Here is a 27736-nt window from a genome sequence, read left to right as displayed (position 1 = left end):
TGAGTAAATTGATGGTTGAATGGGAATGTAAACATTCTTATTTAAGTAAAATGTAAGAAACACAATAGAAAATGATTAAAATGACTGTTTAAATCAATCTTGTCATTCCAAGGAAGAGCATGCAGTGGGTTGAAAAGGATCCCCAAAATGGTTGACTGGTAAAATGTGCAAAGAGGAGCTCCATGGGTAATCTTTTACAAATATTTTTGCCTGTGGAAAGCTGCACATTCATAAATGCTTGACCCCCTTTAAGTCCTCACCCTCTATAGGGAGTGGCAGGACGCTTTTCTCCTTGGAATCAAGGGTCACTGCAATTCAATGCCAAATGATTGCCCGCGTCCCACTATGCAACACTCTCCATTCTGATTGCTGGGACTTACTCGAGCATGAACGAGGCCCTCCAGAGGGCACTCGCTTTACGGGTCATTGAATAACGTGATGGCTAGGAAATGATGCCGTAGCGTTTCAAGGCAGTTGAGCATTGGCATGTGAGATTATGGTCTATGACAGGAAACATCTTTTTGCTTCTATATCTTGTTATTAGGAAGAACACCAGAACCCTGAAAGGTATGTTTTTACGAATCAATATTAATGTTTAGCTGCATTTGAGTGCAAATTACTGAGAAACTGTCATTGTGATACAGTACTCCCAATAAATAGCCATAATACCACTGTATATATCTCAATTCCCTTCCGCCCACAGCCATTTGGGTGGCCTTGCAGCAAATGAGGTACCCGAGACCCCCCACTTGAGCATTCATCTGGCCCTACTCGTCAGTGTCATAAAAAATCATGTTGCCATGTGAACCTTAGCACACATTCCCAGCCTCCACACCCATTAATCTCATCTTCTTAATGGCAGCTCACACGTAGCATCAAAGTAACCAGGAGACACCTAGTTGTCAGTTTCCAACATGATCCCCCTTCCTCCATGGCGCCTTTCCAAGCGTGACCGCCATCATTCATCATTCCGGCTGGAGGTGTTAACATCAACATGTTTAGCCTCCCCCCCCCAATGCAAACCATACCTGCCTTGTGTATGCTGTTCCCTAAAGCCCACACACTACAGGCGCTGACGTGCCAGACTGGCTCAGGTTGTTGAAAGAAACCAAAGTGCAAAAGAAAGAGAGCATATTGCCATCAGCATGAAACACCTTTTTTTTTTTATTTGGATTTCTTGGCCTTCTTAAAGTGTTAACCCACACCCAATGAGGCCATATAAGACACCAAATGTTATCGTCGTCACCATGTGTAACTGGCCCAGCTAATTCAATTAAAATTCCATACAAGGAGGAACGCTGAAATTGCGCCGCGGTTGTGGGATCGCTGAATGTCGTAATGATCCTGTCAAGAGCTAAATGATCTCACGGCGCCAACACTATGATAAATTCCTTCGCCTAGCAAGATGTTGCAAGCACATTCTTGGATACAGTCATACTATACATTACAAAAGCTATTTTTCTTGTCAAGTTTTAACAACTGTAATTGATCTGTTGAATTCTGTACTGGTAATACTAACTTTTGGATTTTCCCCACAGAGGTCGGCAGAATAAAACAGATGTTTTGAATAGTAGTTTTGGCACACACAGACATTTTTTTTAGACCAATTGCTCTACCATCCACAACCGACAAGTGAAAATTGGACCTGGATCACCACAATGGCGGTGACAGCACTGAGGTAAACACCAAATTTAATTCTACTGCACTAACTTTGAATTATAGCAAAACATTTTACAGTAAAGACCAAGTTATGCAAATGATAAATATTATTATATGCTTTTTTTTTAACTGTCTTTGTGCTCCCAGACATAAATAAAGCGAATAACGCTTAAATGAAAAAATAAAAAAGAAATTAAATAAACACATGAAACATGTTGATGCCGGTCCGGGTAAATGTGAATTAGACCTTTTAGTTAATTGGCAATTTAGCATTATTATGAATAGTGATGCTGCCTTTTCCGCAGGCATTTTTTGATTCCTAATCGCGTTTAAGCACATTTTACGGGCTAAACATGCAAAACTTTTCCAAGCACAAAATAGTCGAGGGCCAGTTATCTGATAAGAGCATTTTAATGAGCTGATTTAATTAGCTGATTTAGTACGCATGTGTTTTCCTGCTCTGATTTTCTGTTACTCAGTATATTTTCTTTATGGTGGGGAAAAGGGTTTTTATTAACTGTGAATATTTCCCATAAGATTTAAAAAAGTAAAGTTTCTCAACTTGTTATGCAACTTAACTCATTGCCGTTCTTGACTACAAAATATTGGTTAATTTCTAATGGTGTCTATCCATGGCAGTAAATGTGAAACAAAACCATTTTTAACTCAATAATACTGAACAATTGCTTGTTTTCCCAAGAATATCTTCTTTTTCAAGCAAAACTGGGCCATTCACAATTAATAACCATCAAGGATGGTGTACAGATTCCATGGTTGATCATTTCTGACTGCTTTGTTAATTCCTCCACAGGTAGAAATAGCATATGCACATAATCCATCCCACGCTCAAATGACCTTCTGTTTCTTGATGTGACATTAGCCCACACGACTACAAACTACAGGGAAGTGTGAGTTTGAAGGCAATCAAAGGACAAAGACCGATCCATCTGCTTCACCCACCAACATGGCCTAACCTAACTATTGAGTCTTTCAAAGCTCATTTGTATTAGCTTACTCTTCCTTTGATATATTTCACGGTCAGACTTGGGAGCTTCCCCTCCTCCGCAACGGGTCGAGTCCCCTGAGGTCTTCCCGAGTCTGTCCAATTAGCGCCGCCGCCCCCTCACTCCTCCACTCAACACTGCAGACATCCACTAGGCCTGTGCAGGAAGGCGTGCACGTGCTACATTGACTGTCGTCATGTGCGTGCCCGCCAAGAGGTCAGCAGTGCAGCTACACCTCCCACGCCAGACACCGTCAGTCAATTTGATGACGACTAAAGCAGCCCGTGAATCCAATTCTTTGGAATTGGCGCTAATAGCTCATCTAGTCCAGAGTGGCTGCTTTGCTTCCACCCACACATTCAATGCCTGGCTTTGATTTCCCCCAATCTTATTTTTTTTTGGCGTCTTTGTTTTTGCAGATCCACCAAAGCCATCTTGAAAGGTTCAGCCTTGCCTCAGAGAAGAAGGCATCCGTTGACTTGTTTTAAGCCGAAGCAAGCAGGCCATTTCACTTTTTGCTGTTTTTCTCCCGGAAATATTTTCCAATTAACATTTTTAAAAAAGGAGATAAAATTGGATTGCATGTGCCTTGTGAGATAACACTTGAAAATAGGAATTTTGTCTTCATATTTGTACACTAAATCAGGGACTGCTATAAAGCATCAAAGCTGGTTGAAACTATCATAAAACACCAGATGCTTCCTAAACTAAACCCCTCAAACATTGCGCGCTGTCCTTTGACCTACTCTGGTTTCTCTTTATGTGAGATAAGCAGCGAATGCGGCGCTTTGCCGTTTGTCCTCGCCGTCTCTTTCTTGTCGGCGTGAATTCATTGAATCGCGTCTCCAACACGGCAGCTTGTGATCAAGTGCAATGTGGGTTTGAGATAAGGAAACGGAACTGACACAAGGAGCCCTAATTAGTTCAATTATTTAACAACAGCACTGAGAAGGTGTGGTGGGCATGTGTGTTAGTCCGCCTGAAATGTCCACTTGTTGAGCATCCTGTGATGATGATGTCATTAGAATGGACTCACAGCATGGGTCCGACCCAACATGCCCCAACATCCTGACACCTAATACACGGTTGACATTTGCCAACACACCGTGTCCCTTGTAGCCGTCAAGAGTGTTTGTCACACTCGCACTCAATTACCCTCCTTTTGGTTTTTTTTTTAATACAACTGTGGTAAAAAAAAAAAAGGGCTCACACAGACACATTTTCAGGTGCCCAGGAGACAGCTAAAAGATGTTCTTGGTTGTTTAATTTCGCACATTCTTTATGACATTTTCCCTTGAAGAATATAAAGTCAGTCAAAGGTAAGTTGTAATTTTTTAAAGAATAGAATTGCGGATATAGCTCGATTTTTTTAAGTCTTGTGAACTTGGGCAAATAGATTTATTGTGATTTAACTGATTTTATTTGTGTATTTAAATCTGCAAATGTGTACATTACATGGTAATTTCAAAAGGCTCTTAAAGGTGAAATGCATCCGTCATGGGTTCCAATCCAGAGAAGTAAAACATTTTTGAAAAAGAATGCAGACAAAGGCAATTCAAACGCTATTCAAATCCATCCAAAATGATTAACCATAAAGATGGGTATTATAGCATTGTTTTGTCCACTTTTAACTAATCTGGTTTGGCTAGTTTTGTCATTTTAATAGGAGAAATGAACTTGAAACCATGAGTTGCAACTCCAATGTATCGGTTGTATTCACATTGGGGTGACTGCATGTTTTTCACATAGTTGTATAGTCTATTCCTCTCTCCTTCATTTCACTTTGGCTTCCTCTAAACATTTGCCCTCTGTATTTTCTCCTGAGGTTTTTGTACAAGGGAGGAAAAAAGGAAAAGTGAGAAGCCTGAAAAGAAAAAAAGCAGTGGGACACAAACCTAAAGGTGCAACACAGATGAGCTGCGAAAGGTGTCTTCAATGTCACGTCGCCATGGTAACTAACTTGCCAGACAGCCATTATCATGTGTGAGTGTTGACAGGGAAAGCAACAAGTCTTTTAGCACATTTTCACCTTGCACTTAGCACAGTGATGTTTTTCCTCCGTGCTAGTTCAAGCCTTATCACAGGTTAAAGGTAACAATACTGCATTTACTAAACTAGTAGTCTTTCCAGGAATTAGAAGCAAAAAAGTGCTGATTTGCTGTTTTACCCAGGAAGTTTCATTTACTCCCAAATTGGTTTTTCATCTTGTTTTGTTCACTAGGAAAAAGCAGCGGACCAGAAGGGAATTGCAAAGGGGGTGGGGCGGGGTCTTATTTTCCCGAGAGAAAGAAAACAGAGACACTAGAGAAGAACACGCAAATGGGGGAAAAAAACATATTTAGTAACATGCAACCTATGAAAATAACGCTGCTAAAGTGATTATATGACCATATGCTACCATCTACCATATATTAATGGTAAACAAAGAACAATAGGGCAGGAAGGGGTGCACACAAGTACAGCAATTACACCTGTTCTCATTGTAATTACTGTATACAAATGTGATTAATCCAAAAGGACAACACCTTTAACGTGTAGTAACCCTGAAACCTAAGATACTCAAGAAGGAAAACAAAATATTTTACTGCCAGTTGCTCTTAATTAAACAAGCATGAAGCATTTTTTTCTCAGTGATAATGGTGCCATGAAGGCCCTAAAAAAGAAAACTTCATGGCTTTCAGCCCCAAACTTTTATCAGCTTTTCAAATAGTTGATATAGTGTAGTCACATTATTAGTGGAAGGAAAAGGAGTCGTCAGGTATCTGATCATCCTAAAGGAGGCGGAGGGTCGACAGTTGTCTTTTCAGCTTCCTCCGCTATCCGCATCTCTTTGGTTGCTTGCAGCAACTGAGTTTTTGTTGTGATCTCCTGCCATTTCCCAGACTCAAAACAACATGGTGCCTCATTCACTGCCAGATTCAAATCATATTCCTGCCAGGTAAAATCGAATAGCTGCAATATCCTACTGTATTGGACATTTTATTTAGTTTTTGGCTTTGCATAACGGTGTTGGAAGCACATTGGAATGGCATTTTATCATAAATTTGTGATTTGAGTTTGGGAGTTTTCTTCACAGATGTGTGTGAGTGAGTGAAGGAATGCCAATGGAAAAGCTTGAGAACCATTCTCTTCATAGTATATAAAATTAAGTGCATTTGTTTACCAATTTTTTGGACAGTTTGAAATGAGTGTCATTGTTGAAGTCTGTTATGTGAGTTTTGTTTTGGTTTGCATTTACGCTTGCAAGCTAATTCAATCTGAAATCGTTAGGTTTTGAAATTTACAACGATGTGATGACACACTGTACCTTAATTATGCAAATATACCTTGCCTTTCATTTTTCCTACATGGCCACTAATATTTTAAGTGCCGAGCACAGAGAAAAACTGGCTGAAGGTTGGCACTTCCTGGATGTAAATTGTGCTGCTTCAAGCATAAAATCTAAAAATGATGAATTATTTAAATTTATGGATCTGAATTGGCTGTAGTATAGTAGATAGAACACGTTTGTGTCATGATCAGGTTCGCGTGACCTCCATCACAGTACATCCTCACTTGTCCACCATAAAGCTGGCCAAAAGGCACTTTGCTCACTTTGGTTGCTTGCCTAGTTCTCGATTGACTTCTTTGTCTTTCCTATTTGCATCACCTCCAAATGTCTGCAATTTGACCTTTGGCCTTGACTCACCATGTGAGGATGTTGGGGATGACAAATGTGTTATTTAATTAAAAATAGAGAACATGTTGGAAACTTGTGACTGAAATACAGTTGGTAGACACGGAAACCCACATTTTATTTTTGTATAATTATGAAATAGTGAAGAACAATTGTAGTGTGTCTCAATGATGTTTCAAAGACATCAGATCCAATGCCAATTCCTGCAAGCTTCCCACTGACACAGCCACTTCAACGACAGCCAGAGCAAAAAGTTGGAAATGTAAATGTCGAATATTTAAATTGGATCTAGTCAGCTGCATACTTATAACAATTCACATTTTCAGAAATCCAAGCCAAGAAGTGGAACTAAATAGCTTGAAAATAAACCTTATGGGCATAGTCAATGAGAATTGTTGTGTAAACGTGCTAAAATGGCATTCAAGGTTATGGAAAGTAATGTGTAAAAAAAAAAATAAAACTGAAGTGCCACTTCAAAATAACTTTAATATATCTACAGTTGAGAATAATTAATTTTAGACAAATCATTTTTTACATGTTCTTTTAAATACATTTTATTTGTGGTTGCCATGGGCAAGATTTACTAAGTGTAAATCAATGACACTAATAGAGGAAAAAAAACTGCTTTTTAAAATGTACTCACCGGTCTGCCTATTCTATATCAATTACACATAATATGACTTAATTTTAAAAAAATCCTTACTAAATCTATTCATTGTTGCATTATTTGTTTATTGAATTGTTTTAAAATTGAAGAAATGCAAATCTAAATGTAACTGGCAAAAGTAAACTATATAAGTAATTCTCTTGTTTGACAGATTAAGATTGTACATAAGTAGATAACTCAGGTTTTTTTACAGTTGTATTAGGATTTTTCCTAAAGACACAATTCCATATACTGATACAATCCAGATTTGACAGTTTTCCTTCACTTCTTTGTTTTCTTGACAGCAGATTGGTGACTAACCAAGAAGTGCCAGAATTGGACTGGAAATGTACAAGCTACTGAATACCTCCGTGTGAAGTTAAGTATCGCAGTAAAGGTTTGTTTGTAGAGGAGAAAAGTACAAGACATAGGAATGTGACACTAAGTTTGGAGGTATTGTTGTGTTTTGTCTGTGTTTTTCGTTTCTTTTTTTTCGGGTACTTCAGTGTTTTGGTAGTGTCGCAATCTTTGACAAGTCAGTGCTATGTGCCTTGATTGTTTTTGTGCCTGGCAGATATGATATTTCTTTTTCTTCCCCATCTAACTCCTACGCAGTCTTTTGCTAGAAGGTTTTTCTTATGTATGCTTTCACTCATGTCGGGAGTCACAGTCTTTTTGATGAAGTTTTCCTTCCCTACAGAAAAACTTTAGGACTGAGGAGAGTCAAGCAAGCATCTGATGGAAAGGAATGTGAAGACATACATGGACATGCAGGCACCAAAGTCATCTTGTGCTTTCGCTGTTTCCGGTAAGTAGTCAATTCTGTTGTTTTTATCTTAATATTTTGGCCAAAACTGCTTTGTTCAAGTGACAAAGGGCTTGGCCAATAACTTGGGTTAGTTTTTTGGGCTAAACTCCAGTAGAATATACCAGGGTTAGATGGATAGCCTGTGGGTTTCGTTGTCCAAGTCAATGGAATGGAAACCAAAACAACAACGCTTTGTTGTTAAAAAAAATCCTGGTTTTAATATCCAATGATAAGTGATTGGATTTTCACTTGCCAGGTTTTCTAGTAGAGTAGAGGGTCATAAATGTAAGATGTTTACCATCCAGTAAATCCAATGTGAATGGAACCCATTGTTGCTTCTGAAAAGCTGATCATAGTGTTACATACATTTTGGTGCAATATTAACTCTATGGATGAGTCTTGATGCTTAATTGCATTTTTTTTATCATCGTGATAAAGATCATGTAAAGATGTTAAAGAAAAGTAAAAAGAAAAGAATATGACAAAGTACAACTAATGGGAAAGTATAGGAGATAGGATTGGATGAAGTACTGACTCACAAACACTTTGACCGAAATGAGTTGTTTTTTCTTTTTTTTGCATAGTGTGAGAATGTACATTTTCCATCTCCTTCTCAATGCGCCCACTCACCCACGCAAGCTCACACTGCAAAGCGCACAACAGTTGTGTCACTGGCATTGCAAAAGCCAGCTGCCTTATCATTGCAGCAGGTTCAATTACACGCACTTACACTCATGCACTCCAATGAGGGCATGCAAGGCAGTTGGGGCTTCTGCTGTCGTGCTATTGCTCCTTCCGACGGGGCGGACGCTGTAATGCAAAGAGACAGATTCAGGTCACTCACTCACTCCATGCGAGAATGATTCCGGAAGGAGAAAAGATGCCGCATGGAGGCGAGGGATGACGCCAAAGCATGGCTGTCTCTAAATCCTGCAGAAAGATGAAACATGGTAAACATGAGAAAAAGAGAAAGACTGATTTAAAAAAAAAAAAAAGGCTAGCAAAATGGATGTCTGTTTAAAGATGCGTCGTCTGTGGAACCAAGAAGAAAAAGTGCGTCAAAAACGGGCAAAATGATTAGAGTTCATTGCGGATTTTTTTTCTTTTTTGAGAAATTGTGTAAGAAGTGGGGGAGAAGGTAATTGACATGGAGGGAAAGTGACAAGCAGGAAGATGAGAGCCAAGTGTTGAATGAGGCCTGTGGGGAGAAGCCAGCAAGCAGATAAGAGAGAGGACACGTTGTCATACAGGCTGCCATTCAGCGCACTCACAAGAATCTTAAATCATTCAGCACAATAGCCTGTGTAATGACAAGGGTTTGTACTCTCCTCACACATTTTATTCATAGTGTGTCGCATTTTGACTTTCTTTCATTGGAGAACACCAACCACACCTGCTATTCATCTCTCACAATGATTTTTGGTGTGACAGTGCCGCAAAGGTAAACATTTAAATCAACGTAAGTAGAAAGAAGAAAGCTTCTTTCTCCTTAGAAGTCCCCCGACTTTGTAATATTGTCTTACGTAGGGTAGCTTTTTTGCTCTCTCGGTTTGCCCGTGTGCATGAGAGCGAGAGGAGAAGATGAGGAGGAGCTGAGAGGACCGGAACATTTTTCTTTCTGGTGCCCTTCCATGTGAGGATGCTGCCGCGTGGTGACGGTGAGGGTGGGGGTGTTTGTTAAGAAGACAGGTGGAGAAAGAAAGTCAAACTCGGATGCCTATTCCCACCAGGAATTATCAAAGCAAAGAGCTTGCGAACACCAGAAACAGCTTTCACCTCCCTCCCCCTCATGCAACGTAACAGCAACTTGTGGTTCAACTATTTTTTTCCAGAAAACTTTGACAAGAGAGCAGAAGAAAGCATCGCAGTCAGAACACACTGCTGCACTACACTAGTTTCTCGACGTGCTAAAACACAACAATATATCAAAAGTAACTCAGGCATAGAAACGCTGCCTTGTTTTTCTTTTACCAGCAAATCTTCTGGAGAGGTTGGAGGTGTCTTCTTGGGTGCGGTTTGGTGTGGTAATGACCACTCGTAGTGAGTTCTATATGATAATTGTGATATATTGTACAAAAAAGACAACATTATTGTTGTTTTGGATCTGATTGACAGGTGTTTTTATCTATTTTTAAGCATGTATTTGAAGACTAATCTCAGTTTTTCTCTTGCACTTCAAGCTTTTGGACTGAATGTCCCATTTTTTCATAAAATGGTAAAACCTTAATTATGTCTTTGTTGGATAAACATTTTCAAATACTAGCATTCAATGAAACTTAACAAAATCAAGCATGACTGCAATAGGTCATTAATATCATTTGATTATTATATCTAGTTTTGTGCATGTAGTAATGACAGCATTTAGGTAAACTGTGGAGACAAAAAAAATAGAAATTAGGTTTGGATTTAGTTGAAAACTGATGTCAGACCTGAGCAACATATATATAATTTTTCAAATTGTTGCCTAGTGTTATATAGTAGTGTCTTATTGTGTGTTTTTGCACTTTATCACATTCAAGGTTGGATTGCTGCTTCACTCTTTAATTTTTTTAACCTTGAGGGGTTTCAAAAATGTTTCTTAAGTGCTGTGCAAGCACTGTCTGGTGAAACATTCTGACAAAAAGATTTTCCCCATTTTTCCATCACCAACATGTTATGGATTCCAGCTTGGTGTAGTGTTGTCATATAATCTCTGCTTTAGCCCCCTGGGTCTTTTGAATAAGAATAAAACCAGGAGTGTTTTGTTTTCTTTCCCTTCAGCCTTTGCAGTTGCTACTATAAATAACCTGAACTTGGAGTTAGAAGCCAAAGTAAGAGTTGGAACACAAAATGATATGCGATTTTTTTTAAGTAAAAAAAGTTGCTCACTTTTGTCATATCTTTTGTTGCCCCTTCCCAATTGAACAAGTGCCTCTGCAACAAAAGATGTGCGCACACACTGACATTTTAAGGTTGCTTTCTTCTCTATTTTGTGGTGAAGTCTTCAACATGACTTGTGACATGACATCAACAACTTTAGAGCCAATTATGTCAGCACAGGATGGCAGAGTGTAACTCACAAACCTGAGAACAGACTCCATTTCAGTCACAATCATCTTTGTTTCTTTGAAATGAGCACAAGTTGTTGTTTTTTTTTCCATTGAGGCAGAAGGAAAGAACGTCATGTGCTCACAGTGTTTTGCTTCTCTATGGGGAATTCTGAGCATTCACTGCGTGCATGTTGCATGTCCAATAAGAGCTATGTTTAACTTTCTAGACTTGGATTGCTGTTGTTTAAGACAAGACAAGTATTTTCTTTTAATAGCTTTGACAAACTCATTCAGTCATTATGAGTTTTTGTTACAATTTTGAAACCTTTGACCAGGAAAGGGACTTAACATAATACTCACTATCTGGATCAATATTCGACATATTTATTCACGTTTTATTGTTATAAATCCATTGCAAAATAACACAATTTTTAGATAGAATCTTGATCTGAGACTTGCTTGAGTTTTTTTTAAGGTTAATGAGTTAAAAATAACACCACATGTGTTTTGTTTTACTGCGTATTGATAGGAGAAAACTGTGTGACCAGGCCAACACGACAATAATGACACCAGTTCATGTTTATCTACAAGTTTATTGAAGACCCTTTTGTTCTATTTTGGAGAAGCAAACTCTAAGTCTGCTTTGTTGGTGTACAATCTTTAATTAGGCTGGTGATGGTTTGTTCTACCATCAAACACTTCTGACTAAATGAAGCAACGTTTGATGCTAACTCAAATTAGATGCTTAAAGTCTTGTGTTTCATTAAGACACTATTTGGGAATGGAAAAAGCATCTCTGAACAGGAGAAGTTGGAGCTGTAAAATTCCACTGTACAAAAAAAAAGTATCACGTCGTACACACTAACGATTTCTTCCCTTTTGTCACTTTGGATGAAGCCATGACCTCTGGCTTTTAGACCACGAGGAAGGAGGGTGGATGGAAGGATGGGAGTGAGGGATGGAGAGATGGCTGATGAATCATGCGGCTTCAAAAAAGAACACACCTTGGACTCTGGAAAGAAGGATGAGGTCATTAGCTTTGTCCTCACCTGTGGCCTCAAAATCACACATCCACACACACACAAAAAAACTAAAGACACTCACTCACTCTACTTTGTTTCCTTTCTGTATACTCTCTAGCACATTGTTTTGTCAGTATACAAACAGTCACAAATCTTTGTCTCTTTTGTCAGCCCAACATTATTTGGAGTGCTCCCTTTTCTGTCACTTCTTCCTTTAGAAGGAATTCACAGCAATTTCCCTACTTCTGGCACGGCAATTATATTTGCTCGTACCAATTCCGTTTCCAGGCCCATTACTGTTCAATTTTGCCCCCAACCCCAACCCCCGACCACACCATCCTTACCTCCTATTTTCTGTAATCACATCCATTGGACCATGATCACCCCTCTTCTTTGTCATCCCTACACTTTTGACCAAGCGGATCACGCCTCTTGAGGCAGCAGAGCAGAGAAATTGCCTGTTATCAATGGTCGATTTTTCATGCGCTTGTAAATTGCTTTGTATTGACACTCTGTCAGAGTGGGGTCGTCACAGCGGCCCGGGCCATTCGCCACCTCACGCTTTTGCCGCTGATCTCTGGGTGCTTCCGTTAAACTGAAAAGGGTCGGGGGGTGGGATGCTGTTTTTTGTTGTGTGTCAATCCCTATGTGTCTTAGTATGCACCGAATGGTAAATTACTGTTGAGATTATAGGTTTTCACATGCATCTCTCGTGGTATGTCTAGGGTGAGATGAGGGATTAGCAATCATTACAATCTTAGAGGCTTTTAGTCGAATTTAATAGTCAGGTTCAGAAAATGTGCTTGTATTCCACCTGCCTGGAAAATAAATTGGTGCTCAATTTGAGAACTTTTCTGGATCATTGCAAGGATAACTTTTTTTTGTGGGGGCCAGGCCACATATTTCAAGGCTCAGTACAGTTTTATTGGCGAACTGGTTTTTATTTCAAGATGGTTACCCCAGGAGGGCTGGGCAACTTTCAAAAACGTGCACTCGGGTACCTCGTTGAACCCTGGAAGAATAGCATAAGATCACTTTAGTCTTATTCCAGAAGAGGGAAGGGAATTCTTCCAAACCTACACCAAGGAAAATGCTTGTTTTCGAAAATGGCAGGAATCCTAATTTTTATAGGGGGTCGATACTGTGCCATTATAATTCTGGTCCAGGGCTGTCGCCGCTTGGTATTTTTGGCTAGTGTAGTCCTGTTCTCATAGGAAAGGGGTCATGGCCAGATAAAAATGGCTTCAAATAAAACACATCAACAACTTTATTGCCCGGGAGCTAATTATTTTGGTGCAAAGTCGTCTTTCCAGGAGACTTGGGTGTTTTAATAAAATACGGTGGAATTTTTACTTGCTCTGTTCCGGAGATTAATTCGGAAAATTGCTTTTTTCCAAGTTCCTCTTGATGAACCTCTCATTATTTAAATGACTTCTCTTTTTTTGTCTTATTTTTCAGATCAATTGATTCCATTGTGTGGAAAAGGAGCCTCAATTACTGCAATAATGTGGCAGCAATCAATCAACACTACAGCATAACCATCCTCTGAACAACTATAGTACTTTTTTTTTCTTGAGCCAGTCCCAGTTCATGGAAAAGGTAGATGGAAAACTTGTGGACGAATTAAATGTCAATCAAAGGACTAATGAAAACATTCATCTTTAAAGGAGGGAATCAACCGTTTATATTTACTGCCAGGGGAAGCAATATTACCATACAAAAGTAATAGGAAGAACATAGTAACTCCACGATGACTTCATATTTTGTGGACACATTTCTTCACAGCGCTACAGTTCCAAAAGAATACAAACTGGGACGAGTGGGTGGGAACAGACAGAATGTATTCATTTTTTTTTTTTTTTTTTGTGCAGCCGGGGGCTTGGCTGTGGTGCCATCTCACTGGCACGCTGTGGAAATGTCTGTGTTTCACACCCACTCTCTTGGTAACGTGGCACAATGTAGACCACGCTGGCACACATTCCTTGCCAAGTTCTTTGGTGGTGAAAAGCTGGAGTCAAAAGAGAATGGTCAGAGGCAGAGTGGGGAAAAAAAGGAGGTGTGCATAGGCACAGGAGGACACTTTGAAAGGCAATGCAGAAGAAGATGCATCATGAATGACAGTCTACACAGGAATTCATAACCAATGTGGTTATGGAGAGCAAAAAAAAATGGGCTTGGCTAAGTCCAGATGCAGTATGAGGAAGGACAGAGGAAAAGACAGACTGATAAATGGGTAGAGACAAAAGAGAAATGCCTATGAGAATTTCCTTTCTTCCTTCTGTTCCCGCTGAAGTGGAGCCAAGACGACCCCCAACGCCTACCGGCATCCATCCTCTCCACTCCACGGCCCCACCTGCTTGCCCCCCATTCCCGTAAACGTCCTTACTTCAAGTTAAGGATGTATTAGGCAAGAGAAAATGCGCCCAATTTACTTATGTAACTTCTAAACTGTATTATGAGTTAATAATGAAGTTGTATTGTCTCTTAACAGGAAGATTCAGATGCACCAGAATTCATAACAGGCAGTTGAAAACAGTACAGCAAGAAGGAACTAAAAGACGAAATTTTTAGGGTATTTTCAGACGACTTTTTTTGTCAATTCATTCAAAATTGATATCGCCGTCAATGGCAGTGAACATTGAACATTCACAACCAGTCATCTCACTTTAAATAAGTTGAATATCTACTGTTTATATTGGCAGGTTAGTAGTTTATTTCACATTTATTTCTTGTTTAATTTTGACCATTTTAGTTGTAATCATTTCCAGTTGATTTTAAGGCATTTCTGAGTCACTTCCTGTAAATTTGGGGGATTTTTTTAGGGCAAAACCGTCAATGGATCTGTCTATATTTAAGAAAAAATAGACACATAGAACATTGTGGGCCTTTGCTCCCTGATTTTTGTTAAAATGCAGAACGTGGTACATTTTAAATTTTGATCATCAAACTCGTTTTGCCCTTGGCAATAAACGGGCTTTTCTTCTCGCAGGGTTGAAAAATATTTTTGAAGCAATTGCAAGCCTGTGTTGCCTGAATTTTTGGGACATTTTGAAGTTGGAACAGTGAGAATTGAGCAAAGAGTATGGGTGGTGCAATGTTTCAAAAACAGGGATGAGAATTAAAATATGGATATTTCATGGGCAGCTTTGCAAAACATCCCTCAATTAGATGCCGGCATGTTTCTATGTATAATAATATGTAAAATGTTAGTAGCTAGCAGATGCATCATTCATTTTTTTACTATTAATATTCCTGAACCTTCTCTCATTAGTTTAAAAATTTCATCCTACTTGTCATCTTTGTTGGATTAGTTTTTTAGCTCACAAAAGGAGTAAATAGAAGTACCACACAAATAAAATACTTATTTATTTAAAATACCCTATTTAGTTTGTGTGTACAGTTAAAAAGAGGCAGTTGAGCCTGAAAATGCTGATCGGCATGTTTTTTCATGACAAGCTTTATCAGAAACTGAAAATGAATCATTTTCGAACCAGAATAGTACATAACAATGTCTGGGATAATGAAGTTGTGATAAACCCTCGCCCTTATCTCCCGCTTACACTTGTGACCACATAATTATACTTTATGTATTGGTTAAATGCATCGAAGCCCTATTTTGTTTCTGGTATTTTACTCATTACTTTGTATAGACAAGAAAATGGTACTGCCAGCATACTAAATGTAAAAGCATTTTAACCATATACATCTCATTTTCTGTACCACTTTATCCTCACTAGGGTTGCCGGGAGTCCTGGAGCCTATCTCAGATGACTTCAGGCCAGAGACAGGAGACAACTGTGGATCGAAGCCAGCCAATCGCAGGGCACAGGGAGACGGACAACCATGCACACTCACCCATACCTAGGGGCAATTTAGAGTGTCCAATCAGCCTAGCATGCATGTTTTAGAATGTGGGAGGAAACTGTAGTACCCATGAGAAACCCACAGAGAACATGCAAACTCCACACAGATGGACATGACCTGGATTTGAACCCACGACCCTAGTGCTGTGAGGCCGACGCGCTAACCACTTGCGCCACCGGGTTCTGTGTTTGAGTGAATATGAGGATTTTAATGATAGTGAGTTAGCAAAGATAAAAAAGATGCCAGAAAACATGCTGGGGTCAAGTTTAGAAGGTCGTTGGTGACTTTGGATTTTATTGGTCCTTTTGTTATATGATGACTTACAACAGATGGCATTTGATGTTACTACTTCACAGTTAAACACACAAGTGACTTCGATCATACAAATACTGTGTCCCGGGATGACAGTATTAGATTACAAAGTAAAATTGAAATGAAAAGGACAGTGAAAAAAAAGTTTGGCTCAATTATCGAGTACGTCGTTTTAACGCCTCCAACAACAAAAAACATGACTGAAATAGGAGGTAATAATACTGCAAATATACAATATTTTTTATTAATATTTAGTAGAAATTACAATAACATTCACCAGTTGGATGGCGTTGACTGAAATGGCTGTCCGATGGATGACAGACACTATACTACAAGATATTAAAATGCAGTAGTAATCAGCACCATCTGCTTTCTGCCGATACTTCACAACACAAAGTAAAACAGGAAAAGGACAAATATAGCCTATATATAAAAAAAACCTGCCTACATTTAATTTAGCTCGACTGTATCTAATTAGAAATTCCATCTAAAGGGAAACTTCATTATTAATGCTTCTGTACGTGACATGAAACCAAATAAATATATAAGATAGAATATACATACAGGCAATAGCTTATTATTTTTAGGATTTGAACTTGATGCTACCCAGTATGAGTCATATCATTACTTTGATGAACAATAGTCTTTGAGCATAGGGTGAGAAAAAAGAGCTTCATTGATGTACACAATTTCATGTGCAGCCATGGATGAGATTCAAAATAATCCGATACCTTTGAATAGTAAGTAGTTATAGTCATTATTGTTATTATTAGCCACCAAGTTTAAAAAATATAGTTTTCTCCTTGACACCAATGCTGCCTTACAAAATTATCATTGTAATTAAAATATTTAGATGTATGAGAAAATATTGCCTTAATATTTCATTCATTCATAACCCGATACATACAAAAAACCAAATGTTAATGAACAACATCTCCATGTCACACATGATGCCAATAGATGCTGTAAATACACGCAACCCCACACGTGGCTTTATGATTTATTTATTTTTTATTTTCATTGCTTATGGATGCAGAAAGAAGGGCGCTGAGGGAATGAGAGAGGTGGCAGAGAAGCATGTTTTTGAACAGGTTGGCGATGATCACAGAGTCTTGGGGCCCCTGTTAATGACTTATTCATGGACCCTTCTGGCCCCTGACGGGCCCTTGGGAATCCCGTGGATCCAACAGATGCGAGTGGGAAAGAGAGTGGGCTGGCCAGAGATGTAAGATAAGAAAAAAATGGAGAGAAAAAGCTGGAAATAAAAAACAGGGTTGGAAAAGGAGGTGCAACACTGTGTCAAAGGACAATGGCAGTGGCATTGAGGTAAGGAGAAGCACCTTTGTATGAAAAGGGTGAAGGAGAACAGACAAAGTGAGCCGTCTTGGCGACCAAGTCATAACCTTCTTGCCTGTGACTAGGTGGAGGGAACCTGAGGTGCTGCACAAAGACTTGCCGGCTGGCTGAGCGGCTGACGGACTGTTGGCCCACATTATCATGCGCATCTGGATCTCCACTGAAGAAGAAAGGAAATGGCCTTTCATAAACTAGAATGATGCCAATCTCAATTTTATTAAGCCCAAATGTATTGAGATTGAAATAAAGTTAACCAACCAAGTATTGACCCTTTGAAAGGCCCTGTAAGTATAGATTTTTTTATCATAACTATATAAATTTGTGTATTCATATATATATATATGAATGATATTATGTGGGATGGTAGTAATTTTGCACCTTTGCCATCCTTTGTTTCACCGGCTTTTGTATGTGACATGTTTGCAAAATATTACTTTTGGAGAAAAGCATGTTGTCAGAATGGATTTTAAATAACACTAGATTTCAAAAGTAATGTTACAAAATAATTTGGGAGTCAGAATTTATCCAATCAACTAAATGGGCATTTTTAGTGAAAACTGCTATGTTAGACACGCCCAAATTATTATACCACAAGCAAAATTAGAGTCACAATATGGCATTATTCAACAAGAATTGACTGACAAAGTAGGACAAGAATTGGTTAAAATAGGGTGAGAGGAGTGTGAATAAAAGTAGAGCAATGGGGTTAGATTAAACTGTCTAACCGTTAGACTGTACATTGCAAGTATTATGAAAAATTAATAATTGAATAAATCAAACCAAAGTGTGTCAAACTGAACAAAAATGGGTTGGAAAAACAAGAAGTGCAGTTTGAAATAATAACCAAACTCTTAGTGTTTTAGCTCTGAGTGGGGGTATCATGAAATGAAACGTTTATTGCATTATGTTCTTTTTTTTATGTAGATACAAACTGCAGTTGAGAAGACAGACTACTTCGTGAAGCACGTTAAGCAAGCCACCATGTTTTTTTCCACATTCAATATGTCGGGACAATATGGGCGTGGTTACCCAGTGTCCACGCAGCTGTGCGTAAATTACGCACATGCGCAGCATCTCGCCCTTTGACTCAGCGTTTAATGCTAATGGACACGAGCACGACGAGGTAAGGCGTCGTAAGGCAAGTTACTAGCCTAAGTGCATTTTTATCACGCTATAGGTAGATCTTTAAGGCATCAATTGAGTCAAAAATGCCAACAAATCTGTTAGTTTAAAGCCAGCTTGAACACATCGTCGACAACTTAAGTTTGGGGTCCTTTTCGGCTGTGTGCCGCATGTAACTAGTTATGTTAGCATTAGCCGACGCTTCCTATTTGACTTAAAACGTATGTTGTCCGTTTTCTTTCCATTATTGAGTCGTGGGTCTTTTTTGATTTAATCATACGAGGCCGGGACATCAACGCATAGTTTGGTCCAGTTATGCTTGGTAAAGGCTAACTCAAAAGTGACATCCAGAGGAACGATTTAGCTCCTGGTGTGTTGTAAGTAATAATAGTTATCACTCTGAATGCTAAACACCTCTTTCCAATGTGAAATTGTTCTGTTTTCACCCAAAATATCATTTATACTAAAATTGTTAAGCCGTCTTTCTCCTAGTTGTTGATGTTTGATCACCTTGTCTGGTAAAGGGAAAATAGCAAGGAGTACTCAAACGTATTTTCATTGTTTATCTTGATCGTTTATTAAATATCTAGTAAGATTTCTCTTTACTGTAATAATTGTTTGTCAACTCCCAAGTATCATGGTTTAATTAAATGTTCCTTGTTTAGTGTCAAGATACAGCTCTTCCTGGATGTCCAGATCACTCACAACCTTGAGGCTACAGGGACAGATCAAGGTAAAACAAAAAACCTCTAAGCCTATCTGTTGAATCTCCAAATATGATAACGTTTGCTTTTTCTTTTTGCTCACATCAGGCCTGTGTCCAGACAATCTTCCCAAGTCAACCACTTGTTAAGTGTCAAGATACAGCTCTTCCTGGATGTCCAGATCACTCACAACCTTGAGGTTACAGGAGAGGAGACGGGGACAGATCAAGGTAAAACAAAAAACCTCTAAGCCTATCTGTTGAATCTCCAAATATGATAACGTTTGCTTTTTCTTTTAGCTCACATCAGGCCTGTGTCCAGACAATCTTCCCAAGTCAACTACTTGAAGATGATGCCTCTATTATTGATCGCTTTAGGCCTGTGTCCAGACATTCTTCCCAAGTCAACCACTTGAAGATGATGCCTCTCTGACAGGTACATTTATTCTAAAATATCCAAGTATTCATTCAAATTAAATGCTTAAGTGCCTCAATGTGGAGTCTCACTACCCCCCTCTCTTCTATAGGTTAAGTCCAGAGTTTTCTGGCTCATGGTGGCAAAACCCCTAAGGTAAGTAGGATCTTATTTTTTTTCAAGTTTTAAGCCAACAAATAAAGAGATTTGAGCAGCAATTGTCTTTTTTGAAACACTTGGTGAAAAAAGACCTAAAAGCCCTTCCTGGGTCTTTTTTCTTTTTTTTTTCTTCAAATTATTTTCTATGTTCATTCCATTTATATCAATAAAATTTTGGGAAAAAAATTACCTAAGTGTTTACTGGTTTTTTTTTCAAAAATTTTCTTTTAAAAAAAAATGACTAAGTGTTTAATGACTTTTTTTATGCTACTTCCATTTAAGTGGAAAAAAAATACCTAAGTGTTTACTGTTTTTTTTTTTTAAAGAATAAAATTGTTTTAAAAAAATTACTAAGTGTTTAATGACCAATTTTTTTTTTTTTCTGCAGGTGGAGGAAAAATAAGATGGGTCAACTCAACTTTTCAATGTGATTTCTAAGTGTGGAAATGTTATTCCTGTTAATAAAATCTTTGACTAAACATGTTACTTGCATTCCTTTGTTAAGTAAATGAAGAATATGACATGCATACATTTCAAAAACTTTTATTTTCCATAAAAACTGGAACTCTTCATGTCACTTTGTAAGGCATCCATCGGTGAAGATCTGGAAGGAAAAGAAAAAGTTAGGCTATTTTTACACCATTAAAAAAAAGACAAAGAATACCAAGTATTAAGAAAAAGATACTTACAAGGAACAATACTCAAGTGCAAACCTTCATCCCACTGCAAAAGAAAGCAGGCAACATTTGAGACACGAGAGGGGAAAAAAAAAAATGGAAATAAATTATACATACCCCTCGGATGGCTTGGTTTGCTTTTTCTTTTTGTCCAAGGCAGAGACTCAAAAATAAGAGTTACTATAATGGGGATCTCTAGTCCTCAATCCAGTCTTCCAACACCATGATCAAGCTCCTGGACAGCTTGTTGATAAATTCAGATGTAGAAAACAGACCAGCATTGGAGATCCCAGCTCTGTAACAACAAGTGCCAGTGAGGAGATGTTGGTGTCCAAGACTGCACCAATCACCGTGTCAGCCCTTCTTTAGAGTTGATTTGGTAAACTTGACTTGACCCTGAAGAGAAGCAAGATACAAAATGAGTAGGTTTAGTACACGTGACATGAAAAATAAATAACCTGAAACACTTGGGTTTTACCTCATCCACAACTGCCTTGATTTCTTTGGTCTTCTCATCAATTTAGACAGCTTTCACCTCATCCATCTCCACAGCTTTAAACATCAATAAAGCATCACAGCGTGATCATGAAATTGCTTAACCATTTTGATGCACAAAATGCTATGTTATTTCATTCTGGATGAGTTTTCAGTCAATCATTGCAAAACCACTCATTTAAAAAAGTAAATATCCCAAAAAAATCATCATTGCTTCCATTTATGTCATCTTGCACTGAGGAAAAAAAAAAGTTATTTTACCATTTTTAAACCCAAGTCAAAATGACCCCTGCACTATTGTACAAATAATGTTTGTCAAAACTACATTTAAAACTAAAAACGAGAAGGTCCGAGGTCTTTAAGAAAGTGAAGGGAAAACAAGCCTTGCTGTGTATGGTAATATGTCGAATCTCATGGCTTTAACTTTAGCATTTTTTCCTGGGGGAATTATTTTAACAATAAATTTTGTTCATAAAAATGTGAAAATTCACATTGTAACTTTCAAATGGAAGCTACTCCCATGTCCTACACTTTCTACTAGGACTCAACACTGAAGTTAAATTTTTATATAGATTTATTTAAAATAGGTGACCTAAGTCAGTTTTTTGTTTATCGCAGCCATAACTGGTCTTCATTAACCACGATAATCAAGAGATTACGGTATAACTGGTTTTTTTTCATTTCTGTATTTGCATTCCTCCTTCTTTCTTGTCACAATGAAATGTCCCGAATACGGGATGAATAAAGTTATCCTATCCAATCTTCTATAAGTATAGTGTTTATTCCTTATGCCTCCATTAGATGGCACACGTCTGGGTGAGAGTTAGCCACACAGGTTCTTGCTGTCAAAAAGCAACACCAAGCCAGTTAAAGTGCATTTTCATTAAAAATTAGAATGTATCATAATGAGAAACCAATTGGCAATGCCGTGAATACTGAACGCTGATATTTCATAATTACACGGGTAGAGAACACTGAATTAAATTTTGAAAAAACACTCACTTAGCTGACAACATGCTGGTCCACAAACTGCTCCTTTTGGCCACATTCTTGATGTATCCCAGCAATCTGTGCTCGTTGAGGACCTGAAACACACATAGGGATGATTTCGTTTTAAGTAAAGAGCAATAGTTAACGCAAAGTAGTCAATTTGTTAGCAAACATTTTCTGCATCCATCCGCGTGGGGCTACATCACGACCGAAGCAACCTCTCGTCAAAAAGCACTCTTAAAATGAAAACTGGGGGTTTGAAATCCCCAAATTGCAACGTACCGAATGCGCCGCATTGTCCCGTGAGAGTTTTATCCGGTCTCTCTTCGGTAAATCGTCACTTCTGAGCTGCTCTTGAGCCAACTGCCTACTAGCTCACTGCTCCTGGCTTATCCGCCATTTTTAAAATGGCGGCCACTTGAACTCTGACCTCAGTCATGCGTATTAAAAATAGACACGAAAAAAATAGGCTGTTTTTTTCATAATAAAGTATATTAAACCAATACACGTTATTATGAAAACAATTTAGTATATTTTTGTGTCTATTTTTTGGGTGAATTTCACATTTACATCTTCAGTATTGCTAGGTCTGAATCAATCCAACCCTCAATAACTATTTTATGGCTATAAATCATTTGCTGCAGCTACAGCTGCGACACATACAAAAAGCATCAATAGTCACCTCATACAAAAGAAATATTATTTAGGAATACGTATATCTGCTTGTGCTGCTCGATCCGGATACAGTTTCACTTTATCCAAGCCAATCATAGTTTGTGAAAGCGATGACGTATACCCTACACCAACAAGGGGGCGGTGGTGTCGCCAACTCGAAATCTGAATGGTTAAAGCAACAGTTTTATCGGCGCTTATTTTATGCTGCAGGTCTGCATAACTGATTGCGAAAGCTTCCAGGTGGATTTCTGATCCTGGCAACAAATAATGTCTTAAATTTGCTTGGTTAAATGCTTAAATATAAAAACACACACCTGAAAGTAGTGGCCCGGTGGACTAAGTGTGTCGACCTCACAGTCCTGGGGTCCTGAGTTCAAATCCAGGTCACATCCATCTGTGTAGTGTTTGCATGTTCTCCCTGTGCCTGTGTGGATTTCCTCCAGGTACTCCAGTTTCCTTCCAGTGCAACTAGGAAAAAGCTATAAAAGCAATGAAAGGAATCCAACATTTGGAATTATTTGATAAGTATTCATGAACAAAACATAATTAACATCAGTCTGTGATTATTATTTTTGTCTTCTTCACGACAGCAGAGAAGGCCTTGCAGGCCCTGACGGTCCACCACTGAAAGATGCAACATCAAAACATTGATGAGATTTTGGAAGCTGTCTCAAATCCTCATGGAATTTCAGCCCTTGTGATGTTTTTGCACTTTTTGTTCAAACACTTGTTTACAAGGCTCCAATCGTACAATACCCCAGGTTGTTTATCTCAAATCTCTGTCTCCATCAAAGTTGTGTTCAAAGGGAAGATAAGGGCTGCGCAAATCCTTGTTAACCCGCCAGCACAACACTTCACAGCAATTTATGTGCGGCTCATGAAAAGGCAGGTAGCAGCAGTGTCTTGATGGAGTGGCAGATAGCCAAAAAGAATTGGAAGGCTTTGTTTTTTTTCTTCTTTGAATTGCTGAAACATGGGACAAAATTTAGAATGAGATCTATTTTAAGTGAAACTCTGAGATGAAATAGCTCAGACTGGCTTTTGCTCTAATCTCTACTCCTTATTTGCATAATTAATGACAACATTCCTCATTTTTCAAACATTCCGTATTGACTTAAGACACATCCGGTTTCATTGTTTGAAGATATTTTTTGTTCCCGTGTGTAAACTGCCTAAAAAATGCTGCATATGGCTTTGCACCTTCACTATGACATGAATCTCCTGTAAATCATAACATCACAACTTCTTTCTACCTTATATGATCAATTTGCTATTATAAACAGAAGAGAACTCATGCAACATCTTATTATAACTAAGCAAAATATTTGTTCTATAATTGTTATTTTAATGAATACAATATGCAAATTAGGACATGGGGTTAGTTGGGCCAAAGTCTAAATTTGATGCATTATATTAATTCACATCTACGTACATATCATATTGTATGGATGTCATAACCACACAAACACGCACAATGTCATAGTTGACACCTGCTTATATAGACATTAGCTCTGCATGGGCACTGGTGCGGTTGCTATAATCCATCATGAGCTGTGCCACCCTGGTATCAGAACACATGCTTGCAGATGTTGGGAACACGTCCAAAGCTAGAGTAAGCAATTCACTCCTACTACTGCACTGCTTAACAAACATTGCCTCCTTCCATTTCCCTTTACATTCTGCATTTCTTGCACAATCAGTCACACTTTTATACCTGGTTTGGTTAGGCCTGCAACTAATACTCAAGTGCAACTGTGTATGGGTTTTTTCTCTAGTTTTTTTTTTTTTAGGTTAGGTAGGTCCATTGTATTTTAGTTCAGGTCAAAGAAAGCAATCTGACATCATTCCTGCTTTGAATATACCCTTTGACTTAATCACAGGTTTTTCAATACCGTAAAAACAAGCCCATTGTCATTATTGTACCAATGCAAGCTTTTGCAAAACTTTTTTCCCCCAAAGCTTGGAATGCTTGGAATGGTTTACTATAGGAAAGCAATAATTGCGTTGTTTAAAAGCATTCAGGTGAAACATGAGTTATTTACCCTATATATTGAGAAAATGCTGAGAGGAGGATGCCACAGTTAATTAAGTCACATTCATGAGGCTTAGACCCATTGCTATAATCATAGTGAAATCAAATAAGATTTTAATTGGTGTCTTACAGCTATCTCTTTACATCACTCTATATACGGTGCATACATAAAGCTAAGGGCTCACACATGCTAGTTCACATATAGACATGCACGCTTTACACACCAATTTATGCTGCCACCCACCAGTGAACTGGCACCAGCTCTTCATAGACACACTCACACATATACTTGTAGATAGATGCATACATACTTCTGTTGAACTCATTTGTATGCAAAGGGCCTGGCTGTGTGACAGGTTGCTATGGTTGCCGTTGCCAGGTTATGTGACAAGAAAGCAACTTGTTTTATTTATTTTTTTATTGACACCAATGTAACAATTCTATTGTAAGGCTAAACTAAGCTGAAGAGCAGCACATGCTGCAATGCAAATATAAAACACATTTGAGGATAACACAGTTTAAAATACTTTAACCTTCTCTATTAGGCAGCAGCCAGGTGCAAGTTGATGAACTCGTGAAAAAGAAAGAGAGAGAGAGAGAACATTGATAAAGATGTTTGAGAATACCACCAGATAACACTGACAGTATAAGGTCGTGATGAAGGGAAGGGCATATCTTAAGATAGTGTTTCTCTGATGTCAAAACAAGAGATGTGATGTTGTGTGAATGAACTTCAGTGTGCAAAGACAAGAGAGGTGGTTGCGATACATTAATTAAGGCTTCTAAAATCGGTTCTCTTTCAGTTATTTAAGTGATTGTTTGGCGTGCCTTTATGTGAAAGTCAGCATATAGGGATATCTTCATTCCATGTTCTATATTGGTGACTGTTCTATATATCATGATGTTCAGGTGTGATGAGATACTGGGGAATGTATCACCCACCATGAATGGATGGGACGTCTATATGCACTATTATTTTATTTCAAAATGTGCTGCTGATGCTCTCTTTCCCATTCCTATATGAGGTTTGATTTTTCCGCATTTAATTTCGTTATACGAATCTAACTATAGAATTAGAAAGATTGGCCCAGCTCCCAACACGCATTCTCCATCATGTCATAATTGGCTATTCTTCTGTTTTCATCAACTCTCTAGGGCAGAACCATCTGGCTAGTCCAACAGGTGCAATTTGAGGTGCAAGTATCATTTTTTTCATCCCTCTTTAAGTGTGTGTGTGTATTTGTCTAATGCACTGGAGTGTACCCTACCCTGTGATTCGTTGAAATAATCTTTCTTCATAAATTGCATTTGCAACCATGAATAAAAATTATCTTGACCTTGTTACATTCCAGAACATTAGCTTGAAGACTGCAGTGTGCAAATGTGAAATGGAGAGAAGAAGAAGCGGCAGGAAGCGATGCCATTTATCAGCAGTGCAATAGTGCATGGACCATGGTGGCTACTGTATTACTTTTATGCTCCTTCTCATTTAGCTTATTATCTTCTTATCCATACGCATCATTATAGATGATATTGCCTCAGTGATGAATAGGTTTTTTGATTAAGGATGCATGCTTCCTTTTGTTTTTACACACACAGGCTTGTGATGGCTGTAACCGCATGATGATAATGTTACGGAAGAGCTTGACCTTTATTCATTATTTAGAGTTTTCTTCCACTATTTCTTGAGGTGGAAATACAAGAAATGGAAGAAAAGTACAAAGAACTAGTGTCAAAAACTGCATTTCAAACCCAAACTGCATGTTTTCAACTTTTTTGTGGGCTTTTTGTGATTTCCATATTTATGTGAGGAGAAGGAAGAGTGGTGACAGAAAAACTAGTATATGCTTCATCTGAATATCCGACAGTTTGTGTTCAGGAAAAACAGCCATGTGCTGCAGCAACATTTCTACTTAAGCTATCTAGCGGTGTGTGAATTGCTCTGTTCCCAAAAGGATCGGGAAATAAAAGATTTTTGAGGATTGGCACCCAAGGAGAGTCCTTTCAGGAGTTTATTTGAGAATGTATGTTAGACACAGCTAAAAGTGGGTTAAACTTCACAAAAATGGTCAACATGGCATGCCTCTAACAACGATAGTTCAGCAGTGATGGGTGACCTTCTCAAATCACTGTTGAGTGACACCTTTGACACAATCAGTGTCTTTTCAATGATAAGACTCCTTATTGAACTCCAGTGATTAGTAACCAGGGCAACACAAGTAATTGAAATATATCAATCAGTGTTGTGATTGTTAATAGTAATTCAGATCAAAACAAGATCATAACTTTGAGAAGTTAAGACCAGGACTGAAACAGAACCAAGACTGCTCTCCTATGAACGTTTGAAAGTCATTTTAATGAGCTGGTAATAAATAGAGACAAATACTGGGTGATAATCAAATCTGTTCATTTAACCTTTTCCATCACAACATGTTTGGAACTTGCAAACAAATGGTGTGTTTCTGACAGATGCACTAGAGAGGGTTACGCTCACTGGCATGACTGTAATGAGCACTGACCACTAATTAGTTTGTTGCTGGATAGCAGATCGGGCTGGAGCCCAGGCTGAAACCCTGTCACTGGAGCAGTGCAGCGAGGAGAACGGAGAGCTCCTTTAATGAGCCCTCAGCGGTGTGTTTACTGTTAACCAAAGTCATGGCTTTACACTCTGTGCCCCCACTCCTCCCTTTCCCCCACCAGGTGGTGCTTGCATAGTACACTCAGAAACACTCTTGGAGGGTGGACAGTCAGCACATCTGATTTATATTCCTTATTCATGTGCAAATGCATGCACACACAGACAGCCATGCTTGAAAGCGCTGCTCAGTTGTATGCCGGTGATGGTGCCTAATTAATGTGGCTGCACTGCAACCGCCATCATGTGTGCATGGAACTGACATATCAGTCTGGCTCCACAAATGTATATTTTTTTCTCCTTCTCAGGACAACTGCACCTTCATATATCTATTTAAAGCAAGCTCCTATCAATGAAAGATTAGGAGACATTTGTGAGGAAATTAAATTGCACAACTATTTGAGCAGAGATAACCAAAAGATGGGAGGAGAAATCAAATATCTGCATGTACATACAG

The 27736-nt window shown here is 38.5% G+C and overlaps 2 long non-coding RNA genes across 6 annotated transcripts; one reads left to right on the top strand and one right to left on the bottom strand.

Annotated features, from left to right (window-relative positions):
* Positions 1-1515: 1515 nt before the first annotated feature.
* LOC144203603 (uncharacterized) lies at positions 1516-20254 on the top strand. Of its 5 annotated transcripts, XR_013327730.1 has the most exons (14): positions 1516-1678; positions 4489-4614; positions 7291-7793; positions 13303-13443; positions 13716-14251; positions 14336-15894; positions 17211-17346; positions 17442-17660; positions 18301-18499; positions 19164-19231; positions 19311-19432; positions 19502-19637; positions 19729-19772; positions 20164-20254. It is a non-coding gene; the product is annotated as an uncharacterized LOC144203603 (long non-coding RNA). The 5 variants fall into 5 exon arrangements; XR_013327728.1 differs by having other exon boundaries at positions 7294-7793; positions 13303-14251; XR_013327729.1 differs by having other exon boundaries at positions 13303-14251; positions 19512-19637.
* Positions 20255-20302: 48 nt separating this feature from the next.
* Positions 20303-21017, bottom strand: LOC144203449 (uncharacterized). The gene is made up of 4 exons (XR_013327692.1): positions 20931-21017; positions 20570-20848; positions 20465-20498; positions 20303-20379 (listed from the first exon to the last, which is right to left on the bottom strand). It is a non-coding gene; the product is annotated as an uncharacterized LOC144203449 (long non-coding RNA).
* Between the last annotated feature and the right edge of the window lie 6719 nt (positions 21018-27736).

The sequence above is a fragment of the Stigmatopora nigra genome, chromosome 10, assembly GCF_051989575.1.
Source record: "Stigmatopora nigra isolate UIUO_SnigA chromosome 10, RoL_Snig_1.1, whole genome shotgun sequence".
NCBI classification, from domain to species: Eukaryota; Metazoa; Chordata; class Actinopteri; order Syngnathiformes; family Syngnathidae; genus Stigmatopora; species Stigmatopora nigra.
The sequence above is the reverse complement of the archived record's forward strand: the minus strand, read 5'-3'. Positions and strand labels throughout refer to the sequence as shown.